General features: G+C 42.9%; 1 long non-coding RNA gene across 2 annotated transcripts; it reads right to left on the bottom strand.

The window, feature by feature from the left end:
- Nucleotides 1–1,912: 1,912 nt before the first annotated feature.
- LOC146601470 (uncharacterized) lies at nt 1,913–6,749 on the bottom strand. 2 transcript variants are annotated; one of them, XR_014895799.1, is made up of 4 exons: nt 6,633–6,749; nt 4,509–4,693; nt 2,463–2,591; nt 1,913–2,220 (listed from the first exon to the last, which is right to left on the bottom strand). It is a non-coding gene; the product is annotated as an uncharacterized LOC146601470 (long non-coding RNA). The 2 variants fall into 2 exon arrangements; XR_014895800.1 differs by having other exon boundaries at nt 2,463–2,588.
- Between the last annotated feature and the right edge of the window lie 9,080 nt (nt 6,750–15,829).

The raw sequence follows: 15,829 nt of genomic DNA, 5'->3' as shown, positions 1-15,829 counted from the left end.
CAAAAGTGATGAAGTATTTCTGGTCAGGTTCTTCGTATCAGAGTTCTTGTGACAGAGCAATGCGTAGCAGCACTGCTATAGCGCTTTTGGTTTGGCAGCAAAACAGGAAGACAAGAAAGAAACAGTCATTTGGGTCAGATCCTTTTCTTAAGCTTAGTTACTTTATCTGGGTCAACTCTGAAATGAAAACCTAAAGCATTTTATTTTGAAACAGTCAAAATGAAATGCTTAGTTTTTTCAAAATGTTTCCATACTTTATCTGCTGCCTTGATTGACAACCTCAATTCACAGGTGGATCTTGCTCCTCTGAAATGACACTTTTTGGTGAATTTAATCTTCAACTTTTTAAAATATTATTTGCATAGCATTTACTTATTCACCTTATTCACCAGATCTACGACAAGCCTCCACAAAGCAGAGCTCCCTGCTGATGGCAGATGAGTACCTCACAACAGTACCAACTTGCTGCAGTATCAGTTTTCTGTTCTGTAATTTATACCCTTCTACGCCATGTTGATTTTGCAGAATAACCTGGTCCATGACATTCCCAGTTTCTCGCCACTCTCTCATCAGGTAGCTCGGGCTCAAGATTTCTCATGTTGCAGCTTAGTGACAAGGAGATTTTTGGCACTCTCACTGTCTGCTGGTGAATGAAGGGAAGTGTGCCATGAATGTTTGCTTGGCTTTGATATTGCTTTGTCCTACGGACAAGTGGATTTAGAAACGCAGCAATTTTCTAAACACATTCTCCCTCCCTGCACTGCCTCAGTCCATTTAGCACTTTTCCATCCCTGTACATGTTGGACTCAAACTAGCTTTGCCTGTGGCTAGCTAGGCCCTTCATATATTTCACATCTTCAAGTCCAGGCCTTGCTTGCAATGAGGGCAGCAGAACATATCTACCGTGCAGATTATGCCCCAGGGTCTAGTAAGAGCTGCTGCATTTAGACGTATGGTGTCTGCCTGGAAGGCCTCAAGGGATTAAAGTGATTCTCAGCTGAAAGGAGAATGAAAACTGAGAGGCTGCTATCACTGGAGGAGAGAAAGCCCTTGTTTTCCTACAACTCGTCACTTGCTGGGCAGATGGAGGGAGCACGTGCCTCCCCACAGTGTTGAGTCAAACCTCAAACTGTAAACCTGACCTCGCAACACCTCTTGAGAGGGGCCAAAATAATCCCTAAATTACTTTGGTTTGGGCCTCTCAGTATCCTGCGGGATTTTGCAGTCTGCAAGGCGGCTGGCCTCCAGGCATGCCTTGCTGGTGTCAGGTGATTGGTGTGCTCTGCAAAGGGGAAAAGAGAGTTTAGATGCAGAGACTGATAAATCTAGATGCTCAGAATTTTGCCTCTCCTATTTTATAATTCCTAAATTAGCCTCTCAGTGAAACTTTAGGTRTTTGCCTATAAAAATCTGAAAATATCTGTTAGTTTTATGCTGGACCACTTTCTTTTTTTTCCTCTGAATGTTTGCAACTTTATGAGATTCCCAATGGGATCTGTTGACTCAGAGTAAGATTTCCGAGTACATACATGCCCAGTGTCAGGGCCTGTTTACTAGAGGTCATGTTCCAGCTAATAACCCTAGCTAATGGGGTCACGCTCAGCAGTACTAATTCAGGAAATAAATTCTCTGGTATCACTAAAACTTTGACTCCCACCCAATATACCAAATTAAGCATATGAATACTGGCACAATAATTTGATTTTTTCATTGTCATGTGATCGCTTTTTAATTTGTTTCATGATGTGTCGACTTTTACATCTAAGACTGATATTACTCCCTTAAGGTTAGATGCATTATCTTGCATCTTATTCATTAGAAAGCAAGGATGTCTAAGTACTAGTGACATGAGTTTTCTAAGGGTCTCTGTTTACAGTAAATACAGGACAGCTTTAAAAAGCAATCTGTGCAGCTGGCTTTAATGGTGGCATAGCTCACATAGCAACATTTTGATGCACTCCTTAGGGCACGGATTGTGAAATGTTCTAATTTACTCTTTTCCTCTGAACAATGCTCAGCTATACTAACAGTGCATTTTGACAAAGATTAAGTGTAGGACTGTAGGAACAGCTGATGTGCAGTCGTTATAAAATGGTGCCTTGGTGCATTCACCATTGCCAGAAACCTTGCCCAGGGCTTCTCTGACCAGTGTAGCAGTGGTCTGGCAGATGAGCCGTCTCTTCTCTTGCTTGGGTGTAGCACAGATCCACGTAGCACAGCCTGAAAATTCACGGTGATTAGATCTTAGTAAAACATATCCCTGTGTGATATTTGCAGCTGACTGTTGGCAAAGCAAAGTCCGGAGCGGCAGGCTACATGTCGAAACGCTCAGCCTTTTCCCTTGCATCATCCGCGCTAGCTGTGAGATGACAAAACCAGCCCAACTGTTGCTTCTGGCATAGCATAGCTATGTCATGGCCCTCATGGCAGATGACTGAGGTGAAGGTATTAACATAGCTCACATTCGCTGTGTGCTGGCACGCTGTCCTCCCGGCTCTGCCCAGAGCCCTGCGGGTGGTTTCAGCACATGCTGTAGCTGTCTGTGTGTCTGTCACAGCCTCGGGAGCCATCCTGCCCCATCCCATTGACTACTAGAAAAAGAGAAACAAAATGCAGCAAGAATAATGGCTTCAAGCTGTGATTTTGAAGGACCAGGGACCAGGGCTCCTGCAAGAAGAATCCCTTTCCTGAACACCAAAACAAAGGGTCAGAACCAAGTAAATTCATTTTCCCCTTCTAGAATAAGGATTTTGCCAAAGCACAGACATGCAGTAGCCTGGTCCCTTAGACTCACTGAAATGTGTTCCTGTCATCAGAAACCTCCACTGTCAGTGAAAATCTTCCTGCTACATGCTGCTCTTTGGGACTGAGCACATATACAGTCACACGTAACTCACCACATCATATATCTTCTCGATGTCCCTGATTTAAAAATCTCTTTATCACATGGTGGCAGTTTGTCTGAAATTTGAGGGCTTGGCTTATGCTCGGGTGAATGTGCCATACGGTCCTGGTTCCACTCTCTGACCAGCCAAGTTTAACTGGTCTAATTAGGCTTGTGGGGCAGTCACCCTCAAAGAGTGAAGCTGAAATCATCTTAGCATGCTGGTTGAGTGTATGGCTGCATATTTTACTCCCAGTGATGCTGGAACGTATGGCACAACCCAACTGCACAGCCGAGCGAAAAGTACAGAAATGAAAAACTGCCAAAGTTAAGAGAGAATTTTCCTGTGAGAGGGAATTGGAACCAATATCCGTGAAACCATTCCTGACTCGGTCACCCGCCTATATGTTGTTGAGTCATTTAGTCTCTAATCTTGGCCCAGCTTCTCATTTTCTTCTGTTTAGTCTGAGAATGGTTCCCTGGACTGCGGCTCTGCGAATTCCCAGCCTGAGCTCCCTCTGCTGGCACTGGCTCTGCAGCGCCCACCTGCACAGGCGGGCAGGCAGGAAAATGTATTCCCCCCTGGAAAGTTATTTAACAAACAGACCTTTTAAAATTTCTCATAGCTGGAGGATATAGGTCCGAGTTCCTTGCTTTGCTCTTCTTCCGCTTCTGGGATGAGCACCTTAACCACCTAGCTGCTGGCAAAACTGGTGTGAGTGCCTTTTAACCCTCTGCTGGATGGGTCTCAATCTTGTTTCAGGCAATAACAGCAAAGGGGAGATTTTGGCCTGGATCGCCTACTCCAAAGTAAGCACTCTGTAGAGACAGCATTGCTGTAAGGTTTCATCTTCAGCCGATGCTTATTTGACCCTGCTGAGCAGGGAGGTTGGACTAAATGATCTCCAGAGGTCCCTTCCAACCTTACTGATTCTATGATTCTGTGAKTCTATGATTTAATTATTTACCTTGCAGTGGAATAACTTCAGCCCTGGGAGTGGAGAGAGACTCACCCCAGACTAGTCAAAAACCTTATCTCCTAGTGGTAGGTTTGGGAAAAGCCTATTGGCTCTTATTAGCAGAAAACTCAAACTCAAATTACTGGTTTGATTCAAGCACGGCAGGGGTTTGARCCAGGCTCACTGCAAAGTGCCCTAACCATCCTGCTCTTGCTAGTCATAAGTTCAATTTCTTCTGGAAATTCTTTTGGGAAAACTTCCTAGCATCCTAGGTAATATTTCACTGAACTGACACATCCTTTTGCATCATAAGAAGAGTCTCTTTCAGAATCTTTTCTGATGAAAACCTGTTTCCCCACTGGCTCTAAAAGAAAGTCAAGATGCCCAAGTAAATTACTTTTGTACTAGAAATGCAGGCAGTAAAGCAGTGTTAGGAAAAGGTTTTCTATTTCCAAAGTTGCATTAAGCAGAAAAATATCCAAATGCATTAAATGCCTAGTTTGGTCTACTGATTCATGCTCATTGATCTGGGTGCTTCCTTTGAGCCCGCAGAAGTCAGTGTTCTGGGATCAATCCACACAAACTGTATTTACATGCCAGAGCTTTTGACTGTGAACTCGTCGCAGGAAGAACTATGCGTTATTACGTATTTGTGCTCCACCTACCAGTGCYTTCGATAACATTGCAAAGGCTTCTTGCTTTTATTCCAAGCGAGCTCTTTTACCGTGGTCATCACTCAGAGCAGGCAGGGAAAGTGCAGTCCTTTCATTGCCACAGGTTTCTTAGCACAGTTTTAGTGGGTTTTGGACTGCTGTGGGCTGAGCTCCAGGCTGTAGAGGTACAAGGCATCCTGTGGTTTGCATGGAGAAGTGCAAAAGCGTTACTCGCTGCTCTTTGGAAGAGAGGGAAAAAAAGACAAAAGGTGGCATTTACTACTTGCTCTGTAGTAAGTGGCTCCCCATGACCTACGCATTGCAACCACAGCCAGCAGTGCTGGTAGATTATTAGGTTCAGGACCTTTTTTACTTTTTTTTTCTTCTTTTGAAGGAGAGGAAGGAAAGGGAGGAATTCAGGAYAGGACAGACCCATTATCACACCAGAGATGCTGAGCTAAATCCAGAARGTTTTACTCATTTCTTTTCTTGGGTAGTGCTCCTTCAGTAGGGAATGGGACTCGTGCCTAAAGAAGGACTACAGGATTTGACCCAATGAAATTAACTTACAAACCTTTCTTGTGGCTCACAGAGAGTAGGTGACTTCAAGCTCACCTTAGAGGGTGCAGTCATACAGGTTCAAAATAATATCTGGGCTTTTTTTTTTCTTTCCTTTTTTTTAACCTCTTTATAGTGTTCTTTTCCCAGTCAGTAGTCTTTCCTACAGCTGATTCCTAATGTTTTACAGGATGACTTACACATCCTGCCTTTGCAGCAGACTAATACCCAGGTTTGAATTACTATTGAATAAGCAGCAATGAAATCTCTATCAAAATAATCAGTAGTTCCAAAAACCACAAACAACAAAACAAGCAGAGTTGAACTAACTCAGCAAGACCATTTGTAGAATAAGGGACTGTGAGTCATTTTTCTTTTCCCTCCCTCAGCAAACTCCATCGCTGCCTCACGCAGCCCCGGGGAGGGCAGGTGGAGTGGGTAGGGCATGACTTCAGAAAGTTAAAAAAAAAAAGAAAGAAAAAAAGAAAGTCGACATCACTCATGTCACATGATGAGAAGGGACCAATGGAAGCAGGTTATGGAAAGGGGAACAGTTAAATTTGTAATTTTGGTTGTGTGAAACACTTCTTTGGGCCTCATAAACAACCACAGAACCACAAGTTGGGTACAGAGGCAGTCACACAAGAGCGGGTCCGGGATATTGGTCAGCAGGCAGGGCGAATCGTTTTGACTGCAAACCACAGAGTTTCGTAGAGTGGTAAGCATCATCAACCACAACCGATCCGCTATTTTTTTTTTCTTTTAAGAAACAATTTCGGAGTTGATATAGCAAAAGAATCTTATAATCCGTTTTGCGTTGCTCCAGAGGCACGGGGATTGAATAGAGAGTGATGGCTGGGAGGAGGGTGGTAAGAATGACCATTCTTCATTTTTCACTTCCCAAGGTAGAAGAAATCATATATTCCTTCACTTTAAAGAGAGAGTAAGTTTTAAAGAGGAAACAATGGCTTCAAACAGCATATTTGAGTCACTTCCTTCTTACCAGCACTTCTTGAGAGGTAAGTGCCATTCAGACTTTCTAAATATACTTTTTACTATCCCATACTTAAGAAAATGCATGTTTGGAAAGCATTTTGAGATGCTGTTGTAGTACATCTTGTTTCCTGCTTCTGTTTTCTTTGAGGAGTTCTAAGTGAAGCTAATATTTGAGCTTGTAGAAATACTATCTCATTACTTATCAGTCCTTTAAAGAGCTCATAAGAAGGACTCGTGAGCTGTTCAAATAGTCATTGCATGCTGGTTAATTTTCTCTTCATAAATCAAAGTGCATTGGAATAATTCACATGAACTACTGCAGATGCAGTAGCAGCAGCACAAGCCGTTTTTGCTTCTTTTTGGCAGAATTAGGACTTTGCGAGCSACTGCCATGAAAAATGACAGCCAAGAGCATATGACACATTGCAGACTAAAACACAGTGAGCAAGCAGCAAGCTCGTGTGCACAGCCAGCAGAGCGTGATACTGTCTCATTTATGCTACGCTCTCAAGCTAGGTAAAGGCATGTTCACTGGGAAGCAGTCAAAAAAGCTTAGAAACCTGTTTAAAGTTAGCAACTCACGTGGCTCAGGAAAAGAAGTGGTGTGGATAAACTCAAGAGTTGCTGTTGATGCCCTGTAGGTCTCAGATAACTGTGAATTATCGGCTGCAACCACGCTTAGTGAAATGAAGCAGTCCTCTAAAGGCTGAGACAGGAATTAAACTGCATCACTCAGCAATCTGTCTTTTTTAAACAGTGACAAAGAATTTGCAGAAGGTCATTCTGATATTCTCACAAACCCCTGTGGAGTAAATGGTTTAGTCATGGGTTATTCATACTAGCAAGCCAGGGACTAGCACAAGAAACTTGTCCGCTTCCTTGTAACTACCCCCCTAAATAGCCAATGATACAACTGAACTTTTCCCCTTCGACATGATCCTCTGGCCACTCGAGCCCTTTGCCGGGCTGTGCCTGCGTGGATGACAGCGCGTACACAGCCATACGCAGATCGCTCATCAGACTTGGCCGGGCGCTGCGAGAGAGCAGCACTTCATCACTCTTTATAGTTACAGACTACAGTTTCCTGGCCTTGCTGGTGGTGTCAGTGTGAGTCACACGTTATTCATATTAATAAGGAGGCTGGAGAATGCGGAAGGCTTGGCTCAGCRGCGGTGCTGCAGCAGGCAGCACCGCCAGCGCTGCGCTGCTCCTGCCCCGCCGCTCTCCTCCGGTGCAAACGCAGGGCGAGCGTGGAGCGGGGAGACTTTAGCGCTCTCTTCTCGCTTCCYTTTCTTCTTTCTGCCCCGTGTATTGAAGGTCTCTCTGCGTCTATTTTTACTGAGAGTTGAATCACAGCGAGCTGCGCCGCATGAGTCACGCAGGCTTGCAGCGTCGTCTTGTCTGCCGAGGGAGATACTGAAGGTTTACAAAAGCTGCTAACTGCTCTCCAGCACACTCAGTACTAGCGTTTCCTCAGCRCTGCCACCAAGCAAAGGAAGCAATACTGGTAGAATAACAAGAAAGATCTTCCCGCCTTTCATCAGCTCTTTCTTTTTTTCTCTCCCTTCACTCACACAAATATTTACTGCAATCCATAGCACAGGAAGACTTTTTGAGGAAATTGTGTGCCTTTGCTAAAGCAACAAAGTGAACCTCATGGGGCCATGCTTGTCATGTGTGGCAGTGCACAGCCAGCCCGGGGTGAGCTCAGGGGACGCTGGATGCCATGTCACGGGCCAGAGCTCAGACAGCCCAAGAAGGGCTGAGTGGAGACCGAGGACCAAGTCTCTATTGGCTAGAGAAGGTGGCGTTTCGTTAAAGTTGGTTAATCCAGCAAGTGTTGTAGTTTAACACTTCAGTATGGATATTGGTATCCTCCTTATTGCTGTTGTTCTTATTGCTAAGGTTGTTACGATGCCAATATTTTGGATTCTGTTCGTGGACTAGGTCCCCATTGTGGTGGTTAACTTAAGGTATTTGTCCAGTATTTTTGCAATGCTGGTACAGATCCTGGTACATTATCCAGCATAAGCAAGATCAAACTCCAGCAGTACAGTGCTAGAAAAGCTTGGGCAACAGCACGTCAGTTGAGTTATAAAGCAAACGTTTCATCATTGCGAAAGAATATTGTGTTTAAACTTGGAAGCCTGTGACAGTTTTCCAGCAGTTCCTTTTTTGTTTCTCTCTTTATTCAAATGAACTTCAGACAATTTCAAAATCCTGGACTCAACAAGAGTAATGCTTGGGCCTTGGAGCAAGAAAAATAATCATCCCTAGGGTGGATTGTTCTCACCCATATTTCTCAATAGTGTTTACATAGACTGGTGATTAGAAATGTCCMAAACTGTCTCTTTTCTTTTTTTCCCGCCAAAATTTATTGCAGTTTCTCTCTTAACTGAAATTATGAGGTAAAGGGAAAAATAACAAGTTGTTTTCTGCCATGGATTTCACTTTATCAGTCCATGCAGTTCTCTGAGAAGGAAATCCATAACTCTTTTTTTAGCATGATACTATGTGAAAATTGGGAAAAAAAGAGGGGAGTGGGGAAGCAGAACAATTGTTCCAGCTTCTGTGAACAGTGACAGACATAGAAAGCCTGACATATTAATTGAATGTGGTATACCACAAAGGATATGGCCCTTTTTCTATCACACCACACCAGGTCCTCGCTTCTGCCACTAGGTAAAGAAATGAAGATTACATTGAAACTTCCAATGGTGTGCTCTGCCTGCTGAACGCATTCAAATGTTTACCAGCTCTGCTTCTAATGACAGCCTCTTTTTCCTAATGTCCTGTTTCAGTTTATGGGTCTGGGATTGGTGTTAGGAGTACAAAATAAGAACATTTCCAAGTGATCTGCTACAGTGCAGCCAGTAGAAAACAGTTACTCGTTTCTGAAATCTGGGCCTATACCGGCCACACTGTAGTTCAAACTTCCACCTTAGTGTATATTCATAGTAGAAGGAGGGGTTTGCTGGTTTCATAAGGGTTCCCCACAGGTTAGTTTGCATCGGCCAGGCCACAGCAGTGATATCTTTCGGACAGGGAGACCATGARAACAAGACCCGTTGGGATGTCTTGCATTTAAAGAGTGTGTATATGGTTTTAAAAGGGGGCCTAGGCAGTTACATGGCATTGCCTCACTCCCATAACTTCTTTTTTTCTTTCTTAAGGGCATTGGACTGTCTTGTAAGGTCTCCTAATAATTTTGCCTGCAAAGAAAGACTAATCATTTTGCAGGGTTTTTATGGGGCTCTAAATAGCATGAAGCATCATATTTTCCAGGAGAGTGCTTTTTCCTCATTTTTCCTTTGTTGAAAGGTCTAATTATTTCAATACGCAAAGAAGGTTGCTCCTGGTTTTGACTTTGTTGTGTTTTGTTAATTAATCAAGGCGTCAAAGAATTGTGGTGCAATTTTTCTTTGGTTTCTTATCAAACAAAAAAAAAAATCCACAGAAGCACTTTTTTACCACTTGGAAAAAATACACTTTGCATACTTCCTTCTTAGTTATAATACTCCAGTAGTGCCTAGCCCAGGTATTTTCCTTTACAAATGCTAAGCGTAGCAAGAAGCTCTCCTTGCTCTGAAAGGCTTCCCGGCCTGATTCTGTGAACGATTACATCGTGTACTCTTTCCCAYCGCAAGTCAGTGGCTCTGACTAGCCTTGTGACTGGATTTATGTAGGCAGACTCCTAATGTCCCTGGTGCTATACGTGAGTGAAGGAAGCAAGGTCACCTGAGACTCCGCGTTGTTGTGACAGTTTGCGCTGGCAGTGTATGAGACCTCCTTGTGTACAAATGTTTGTCTCCAAACGTCCCGTGTGAACAGTGGGGCAGTGTCACCTCAAAGTCTTATTGACTTCACTCCTCTCTGGAGCTACATGCTAAACGTTATCCACAGCCCTGCTTTTATTCAGCAGAGTACATTATTCCAAATGAAATCAAGGCAAATACCCTCCTCTRTCATAAATGTTTCCAGGCTCAGCCCTTTAGTGGTTCTGGTGCACACTGGGGCATTGAGTACTGCAGAAAGGCATCTAACGCCAGCATAGCTATTCCCTTTGGGCTCTGGTATGTAATACCAAACAAGCTCAGCAGGGTGGAAAGTGCAGCATCCTCCCCATGGAGGACTTTGGAGGCAGCCAGCTCATTGCATGGCTCATCTGCAGGATCATTAATCCTTAGACAATCTTCTCATAGGAAAAAGAAATAGCTGAAAATTTGATAAAGATTTCAGACTCTTAGGATTTGTAGCACTATTAAAAGTAATCAGATACTAAAAATATCTTGTCAAAAGACATGTTTCTTTGGGAGATGCACAATACACAGCACTGAAATGTGTTTGAAAAGCTCTTTTCACTTGCTCCCGTAGTAAATGAACCCTATCTTTTCACAATAGAATACACTATTGTCACTGAGTAGAGAGGAAAGTTTTCCAGCACTTTTGCAGACTATCAGAACTTTAACAGTTAATCTGTGTCAGCAGAATAAAATGCTAGCTGCATCTTTTAAGTATAAAATTGAAGTAAAACTCATAAAAGTCTTGGCTTTCTAGAACTAAAAAAAAATTACACGTTTGATTTGCACAATCTTTTCTCTATTCGAGACTTTTTTTCATTTAAAAGCTTTGGGAAACAACCAAATGTAGATTATACCTGTACACAGAAATTCCTGTGAAGTATGGTAAGTACYTGACAGAAAGGAATACATTGCCCTGGTAAGATCAAGAGATTTTATTCTGGGCCTAAATACTAAATTCAGTGTTTAAGCAACCACTCTACATAGTGATGGGGAGAGCCTGACAGCATTAGYAAGGACTTAGTGGTCATGGTTTGTTGACAGATACCCCGGATTGGCTTGCCCTTTATCACGTGCTGTTAATAAGATATTGTTGGTTTGCAGCTGTGCCTTTGGTGTTTGCAATGCCTTTGAGTGCATTTTAAGCAGAGAATCGAACTCTAGCATTGAGATAGTTCTCTAAGGAGAAATAAAGGTTTCTCCCCTGCACTACCAGTGTAAGCAGTATGAATACAAAATAAATGACATTATTTTTCACTACCAGAACATAATCATGATTTAGTCYGACTGCTAATGAATGACCCCAAAAGAACCCTCTGCTTATCTTTACATGCATATGAACACCAGTGATATTGAAAAGATTAAGAACATAATGTATGACCTCTTAAAGAATTTTATTTTTAAACAGAGAATGAATATTTGCATCATCTTATTCTAGTGGGGAGAGTCTACAGCTATACCAAGAATGGCAAAGAAATTACTATTCTTGGATATACAGACGTATTTGCTTTTAAAATGTAAGTAGAAGAAATCTTACTGAAATGATTAAGGCATTTCTCTGCAAAACTATGAGGCTGTTCCACCAAAAGGGGAAACTCATTCTGTTCTGACATCCCTGCCACATGCACAGGGGATGTGCTGGGTCGCAGCAGTCTCTGCTGCACCTCTGAAGTGGCTGCCTGAAGGACCGGGCAGAGGTGTTGGTGTCAGAGCCCTTTTTGTCCTTGTGGAGCACAAAAGGGGAATGAAGGGCAGGTCCAGGAGCTGAAGGGAAATGCCTCTTGCAGGAAAAGGATAGGGTGGGCTGGTTCTCTACAGTGACTGCYGGCTATGATACCTCAGTAAGTGATAATTTGAAACTGTTCACCCTGTGACAAGAAAGGGAAACCTGTCTGCCTCATATATGCACAGCATAAGAGTTTGTATGTAGGAGGTTACCGCGGAGTATCTGGCTGGCCTTGGTCACTTGGTGGAGGAGGAAGGCTGAACCACGTAGCTATAAAGATTTTGCTCCAACACATGGGCTGCTCTGCTGAAAGACATGGATGCCTGACTGGCACTTGGAATAGGGCACCAGCGTTGGTCCAGTAGCAGGGTAGGCTACAAGTAGCTTTGGCTTTGTATAAGAGGATTGATTTATGTTGGCTAGAAAGGGAACAACTGCTCTTTGAACCCAATCCTACCTTGAAACCAAGAGTTTAGCAGGACCTGTAAAATAGTCGAGTATGAATATAGGTAACAGTTTCTTAATATGTACCAGCAAGGTAAAGAAAAAACAAGTTTTGGAAGGGTTAAGTTCTCCCCTTGTCTCTCGCTGCCATATTTTAGATCACAAACCAATCTCTGTTAAAGCTTGGAAAGAAAGCTTCCTGCGAAGCAGGTCTGTGATCTGCAAAATGAATTGAGGCTTCCTCTGAGACCTCTCGTACTAGCCTCTGGGAGAGATCGGACACTGGGTTAGGTGAATCACTGGTTTGAGAGAAGGACAAGAAAACATTACGCTGCCTCCATTACTTCTTCTGTGATCTTTTGAGCGTGAATAATATTTGTATAGACTTGAGTCAGTTTTCCAAATAGTAGAAGAGTGCTACAGGTATCTCCTTTCAAGTGTGTAATAAAAAGTGCTGGGTGACAACAATGGAGAAGCTGGTAGTAGTAGAACATTTACAAAAGTCTACATGGAGAAGTCCATGCATATGACAGCATATCCAGAGTGATACTGAATGCAAGCTGCCTCATTCTTGTCGCCAGCGGAAAAAAAGACTGGAAATTAAAAATTCAGACTGCTAGTGCATACTTTTCAAAAGAAAGGCTTTTTCTTCCACTTAAGTCCTAGCAAAGTAAGGCATGGGCTTACAACCAAGTTACTAAGTTCAAAACATTGAATTCTCTAGAAGAATTTATTCAGACAATTGAAATAGGGGAAAATGGACATAAAGAAATGACTGAGAGAGTCAAGAAGGAGAGAACACTGGTAGTTGCTACCCGGTAGCACTTCCAATTCATCCTTAATACTATCCACAGGGCTTACCACTTCTGCTTACAAGTGAAACTCTGCGAAATTGGGTGGTTTCACTTCACAAAGATCTGTGAGAACGTTTTCTCTGGCTTTGATCTGCCTGAGTTTTTCAGCCTGTGCTTTTTGTTTTGAGTTTCTGATTCCAGTGAACCCCAAAAGAGTCYGAATTAGGGGCTGGGGGGAGGGAGAGGTGCTCTTTTCCTTTCTGAGTATTTTGTCTTGCAGTGTTTTTTCTCTTGTCTGGTTTCATGCTGAAGCTATGATTTCGAGATGTGCTCAGAAACTGCCCTTAGGTAGGGTTTTGACTGTAAGCTGAAAGGCTAACCTCTCTTACAAATCTTTCCATGAATGTCRTGTGAAGAAACTTGAAACCTGTCAGGTTTAATGTAATTTGCTATAAACATTTCACACAGCGGTACTTAGGGCAAGCTGTAAAAATCTTGTCAAACCAGCAACTTTGGAAGATATTGACCAAGACCTCGAAATGCTCTGTTGGGGGTTTTAAAAGAGAAGGGTGACCCTTTGCAAAATATCTTGAATGTTATGGGTGAAGCACCACAGAGCACAGCCGAGCATCTGTTTCCTCTGTGACAAATGTCTTGCATGTTCTCAGACCCAGTCCTGCATACATCTYTCATAAGTACATTTTCTATCTGGTTTTCTGGTATATACCTGTGTCGTGCACCCCAGACACATGTCTCTGAGGTTTTGGGGCACTTACAGAAGCCTCAAATGARTATCTGAGGTTGCCAAACTCAGTAAGCATTGCTAAACCATCCTGCACAGTCCCCTGTTTTGGTGAACCTGCAACCTAAGTGCAGTGGGTGCRCTGAGTGGAGGCTGGGAGCAGTGTCACATCCTTTGCAGTGGGCAGATGAGCCTGTGTGCCTTTCAGCATTCATATCTCTATTTATACTTACTGCAGCATAGGATAGTGGAAGGTAAGCTGGTAGAGCAAAATCAAAGCACTGTCTGTCTGGCATAGAAAGCAAAKACAGATGCAATCACGTGGCTCTAAGTCACCACTAGCCAACTCCTCAGAAATGCTGATATATCCTGYGATGGTGAGCAGAGGGAGGAGATGTACCTCTGTTTTTTCACTACTGTTATTATCCACGCTAGCTAGATTTAAGTTAGCACTGCTCTACTCCCACCTGCCTGCAAATGTACTTCCCCTTTTCTCTGTAGACATCACCAGGAGCAGAAAACATGCCCTAGAGCCAATTCTTAGGATAACACCCTGGCTCGACCCAGTTAGTGRCAAAATTGTCATTAACTACTGTGCAGCTGGCTCTTTCCTCTAAGGAAAAAAACATCCAGAAAAATGTGACGATCAAGTCCAAGTTATAAATAAAATAGGATGTGAACTCTGAATGCCAGTGTTGAAATAGGGCCTGAAAGAAACAGAATTAAGGCACAAGTTTGTTTCATATGAYTCAAAGTAGCAGAACTAAAACTTGAGAATGAAATTCTCTTTCATCTCTCTTTCATCTAAGAAATACCGGCGGGTGGTGGAACAATCATTTATGGCATATGATGCATGGTTATAGGYGGAGTTTTGAGGTGACTGGGCACCAAGTCTGGTGATCAGGAGTTTAAGAGTGGAATGGGCAAGGTGTGTTTTCTCACATGAGTGGACTCATTTTAGGAGAAACACCAACAGAAGCACTCATTAGTGCATGCCATCTCTGATCTTCTGTAGAMGGACAGAGTGGGACAGGACTTCTGTTGAGTGCAGCAACAGATCTAAGAAGTAACCCTGGAAGCACTTTCCAAGAGGCAATAAGGCCTTACCTACATGATCAGTCTCCACACAACAAGGCTACTATGACTGTTGAACATCTGTCTGTATTGCACATGATCCTGAGCAGAATACTGATATGAGACTACAAGCTACGCCCAGTTCATAGGAAGTGTAATTTGTTTTACAATACAGTTACTAGATAATATCAGACTTCTGTAAAATGTTTCTGTTTTTCAGGGCCTATACGTAAATGAGCTTTGGGTTTTGCATAGGTTGGGTGTAACAATTCATAGCTGGAAGATACATTCAAGTTAAGTCCTTATTATCCCATTTGCATGAGGGTCGATGAATCAGTTACTACAGTATGGGGTAATTTAATTGCTCATATATCATGCATTCTCAATGTGCTTTGCAAAGAAATTCAGTACCACTTTGTGCATTGTACCTCTGTGGATCAGATGCAGGGAGSTATGGTGGTTACCTTGTTTGGGGTGCTCCACCAAGCTGGCAGCAGTGCTAGGAGCTAAACCTGTCTCCACCACATCGCAGATACTGTGCACACTTCTACGCTGACTGGCTTCCCATTTTGTGGGCACCATCTCACCTGAACTAATACCTGTGTGACAGATAGTGTGTGGAAAGCACTCTGCTCATTACTCTGGTGAGGGAAATGGAGTGTGCTCAGAAACTACTCAGGCAGGTCACAGTTGTCTTCTTGCTAAAATAAACCCAGCACAGGCAGCTTCAGTGTGCTTTGCTTCCCATATGCTTCCTAATGACCTCCAGTAACACAGCCTGGAGAGATGGCCACCTCTGAGAGGAGAGCAGAAACCTCAGTCTCCACACTAATTCTCTCTTTAGCTTCTGGACTGAGCCTGTAAAAAGTGATGATGTATGGTGTTCAACACGTGCACATTTTTTATGGTAAGCATCTGCAAATTCAAAGCAAGATTCAGGCTTCTAATTAGTCTTTTATATATATATGAACTGGAACTTATTCTGACTATACCTGCTGCATTAGAGCATTTGTCCCAGGATGTGAGGCTTTCTCCACTCCACCCTCTAAAATGACTTGCTTTTCTAAATGAAATGGGCTATTCTGGGTAGAGTGAAAACTAAAAACTGGAAATGGCTTGCCTAGTTAATAACAAAAAGTTACAGAATAAATCACTTAAGTTTAAAAGTGATGAGATAAATCACTTAAGTTTCATGGAAC

This window comes from Rhea americana, unplaced genomic scaffold (genome assembly GCF_003343005.1).
Source record: "Rhea americana isolate MKP2758 unplaced genomic scaffold, rheAme1 scaffold_101, whole genome shotgun sequence".
Lineage (NCBI taxonomy): Eukaryota > Metazoa > Chordata > Aves > Rheiformes > Rheidae > Rhea > Rhea americana.
Note: the sequence above shows the minus strand (reverse complement) of the source record. Positions and strands in the feature narration are given on the sequence as shown.